Here is a 3,771-nt window from a genome sequence, read left to right as displayed (position 1 = left end):
GCTTCCTCACGGTCAATAACATCTCGTAGCATCGGTACGATAAGTATAATTCAACAAAATACTAGACTAAATGATTCTCCAATAATTATAAACGAAGATAGCTCAGTTCGGGAAACAACAAAAACAACAGAAAACGGATTACAATTGATAGACACTGATAAAAAAAGATGGAATTATTTGGCTGGATATCTTATTATCATATCTTTTCATAACAAAATGACTAGGTAAATTACACAGCCCCATAAAAAAGTTATATACCAGTGCATGAGTATATAGATTTTGTGCATTTTTTGAAGCTAAATCCGAACCCACAGCTCAAAAACCGATCTATCGGGGAATTTTTCAGTAAAACGTTTAAATATCCCTTAAAAGAGGGTAATAATGAGGATAATAGGGGATATTTTATCGTTTTACTAAATAATGTCCTGATAGATTGTTTTACGGATTCGGATTCAGCATCAAAAAATACAAAAGATCTATGTACTCATGTCTCTGGTACAGAACTTTTTTTTGTGGACTGTGTTATCGGCATCAAAATGAGTAGCCTACTGGAGCCTACATCTTCGCACTCGAGTTTCTTTTTGTGTGTGCCAGTGCTATTATGTAATTGTATCACTGCATTAAACACCATTTTCACCAGGACTTTGCACACATGTTCAACTGGGGCAATGGGAATAATAACAAATATAATTGTGCAATGAGGATGTTTACTCTGATACTAAATACGAGTTTATTTAGAGAACTTACTTTATCTGTTTTAGTTCAAATATGACTATAAATTTGTAAAATTGTCAAAATGCTATTAAATGGAAATGTACTAAATAATTTCACTCAATTGATTCACCCATGTATTCACCCAGACTAATTATTTGAGTAACCAAATTCAAAAAATCTCGGACAGCACACTCACTAACTTTAATAAGTCCAGGAACATTCAAGAACATTAGCAAAATAAAACATAAATAAGTTCCATTTCCGTCACGGGATTCAGATTGAAACAGCATCATCACTCTTTGGTTATATTTCAACGACACTTGAAATCCGGTCGCAAATAATTGTTAATTAATTTGCAGCAATCTGTAACACAAATTACTACTCCCATCTCTCTCCAGGAATTAATCGATCCTCCTTACTGAATCCTGAGGTATTTGTTCGCAACAGTCTACTAATTCCTCTCTTATCTAACTGATCTCAGCTGCGGAGATTCCAACAGAACCTCACCGAGACAGTTTCTATGAAAACCAAAGTTTTAAACCTCTTGGTTTGTTAATGATTACCATAAAAAATTCGGATAGACATAAATGTTTTGATTTTTGTTTTAATAATTCTTGGAGGTATACATTTTTTTACCCAAGTTTTGAATTTATTAACTGGTGTCAGTATTACTAGTACACGTAAACTAAATGGAACTAGCCATGATTATAAAAAGAATATTCTTTGGTATATCCTGTTTTCTAAATGTTATAATTTTGTGATTTTGAAAGTAAAACTATGCATTTTATTTCAGAATGGATTCCAATGTATCCGACTTACCAAAGAGAGGCAGATAAGCTGTCAAAATAAACATAGACACTACCTGCATATAACCAAAGAACTGAAAATATATAAGGTAAGGATCATTCAGTTACTACGTGTAGATACTGTATACTGTTAAATATTTTTTGTAAGTATATCTTTTCTGACCATCTATAAATATATTTTATTCACCCTTGCTCGTATATGATACATGGTTGTTAAGAGTACAGTTCTATTTTAATGAAACTTTTAATTAATTCCGAAGTTAGTATCATATTTCAGCAATTTCTGTCCAGGGTTTTCAATGAAGCTGAAGGTGGGTGACATAGTTTTATTTTTAATTTTCTAAACCAATCGAACTAGCAATAAAACATTTAGGGTATGCGCGTACTACTCAAACAGCAGTAAACAAATAAATAAAGAAATGGAATACAGAAAAATATGTAAATAATCTGTTTGTTCACCTGATTTTTACAGCACATAACACACTTGAAATCTTATGGTTAATCTTCGAGTACTGGCACCAGGATCCTCTTCCTCGGCGTTTAAAATTTCTCATTTTAAGTTTCTTTGTCTCTTCTTCCCATCCCACATTAGCATCCCGTAATCTTCTAAATGTTGAACCAATTTTTCTTATTCGATACTTATATGTCGGGATAATCCATCTGACATCGTCTTCTTGCAACAACACCATTTCGTCCTGACAGAGTAAGTTCTAACCATATAAATTCTTCCTTGATTTGTATACATGCTTTTTCATAACATCGCGCAAAAGAGAAAAAGAAGAAAAGAGAAAAACGAAAACACAAAAATACACTACTATCACTAAACATTGAAATAATTAATACGTTTTTTAAAGCGACAAAAATAACATAGACACACAAAAAAAATATGGTGACATTAAAATAACACATCACTAAATCATACAAAAGCAATCTGTTTTCAATTGTGCTGCATAGTTCATTGGCAAAACTTACCACGCTAATTCCGGGAGCAAAAAAGAATTTTAGAGCAGTTTAAAAAACCAATTATAACTCGAATAACAGAGGTCCTAGAATAACGTGTACATCCGAAATCGCTTCGTTTGGCCGCTAGATGGCCACAAAATTCGTGAAAATTTTTTGAATTTTGTAAATAACTCGAATACGTATTATTTTTGGGATGTGGACTTTTGCGTCCAATCTACAAATTTTGGTGTTATATATAGTGTTTTTTAAAACTTACAACTCCTACAAAATTGATTTATGATGATAATATCCGTTCATAAATTTTTCCTCTTTCGGGCAATAATGACAACTATTTTAAATTTGATAGGTGATACTATTTGGAAGTTTTTGGACCTCTTGTAGAATTTTGATTGAATGAGCGGTTTGGATACAAAAAAATATTTTTTTAATGTATCTTGCCATTCATATCACAATACAATTCAAAAAATTTTCACGAACTTTGAGGCTATTTAGCGACCAAATGTAGCGATTTCGAATATAGGTAAATTAGCCTATATCTGCATATTTTGAGTCCACGAATCTGTGGTCTTACGTTGCACATGTTACTCTGGGACACCCTGTATTTAATTAAAAAAAAAAAGAATTTTAGATTCGTATTCAGGGAAACACGTATTAGGTACTACCCTTAAAAAACTGACCCCTCTTAAAGTTACACCTTTTATATCACTACAGACTTGGATCAGTTGTACAACATCCTGTATATTTGCCGCAAGTGAGAAGTACCACTTAGCTCTTCATAAATCTGACATTTATTCAACATGAGAAACTTCGTCTATTGGAGTACCGCGAAGCTCTATACCCTCGATCTAAAAAAGTCGCCTATAATTTTATACGGCGAACTAAGTGGGTTGGCGCCAGTGCTCCCGCGTCGCCGTCAACAAATCGGTCTGCTTAGCTCTAGTAAACAACTTTGTTCTAAAACGTGTCTTTTTATTTCTGGTTTCATTAGTCTCTCGCTGTCGGACAGCTCGCCCGCTCCATTGTACCCATCGCACTAAATAAAGGGCGATATGACGGTGCAAAAACCGTGTCAGACGCCTGTTTCGCAGAAAAAAGCCGTATTTAAAGGAACTGGTTGCACCAGATATTAATTTAGTAGCTAGAGAAGAATGGGGACATAAACTAAAATGCAAATCTTGTATGCAATTGTTCTATAACAGTATGTTTTTATTCTCAAACTGATAATAACGACAAAAAGCTGGAATAACATTAATAAGTACATAATATACATATATATATATATATATAT

At 33.1% G+C, this 3,771-nt stretch overlaps 1 protein-coding gene across 1 annotated transcript in view; it reads left to right on the top strand.

Moving 5' to 3' along the window:
• Positions 1 to 1,542: 1,542 nt before the first annotated feature.
• The window catches only part of LOC108907844, a 70,006-nt gene continuing 67,777 nt past the window's right edge, over positions 1,543 to 3,771 (top strand). Inside the window, exon 1 of the mRNA XM_018711664.1 lies at positions 1,543 to 1,609. The gene's annotated coding sequence lies outside the window, so the exon portion shown is untranslated. The remainder of the gene's footprint in view (positions 1,610 to 3,771) is intronic.

Source organism: Anoplophora glabripennis, unplaced genomic scaffold (assembly GCF_000390285.2).
Source record: "Anoplophora glabripennis isolate ALB-LARVAE unplaced genomic scaffold, Agla_2.0 scaffold224, whole genome shotgun sequence".
Taxonomy (NCBI): domain Eukaryota; kingdom Metazoa; phylum Arthropoda; class Insecta; order Coleoptera; family Cerambycidae; genus Anoplophora; species Anoplophora glabripennis.
This window is presented reverse-complemented; position numbering and strand designations above follow the sequence as displayed.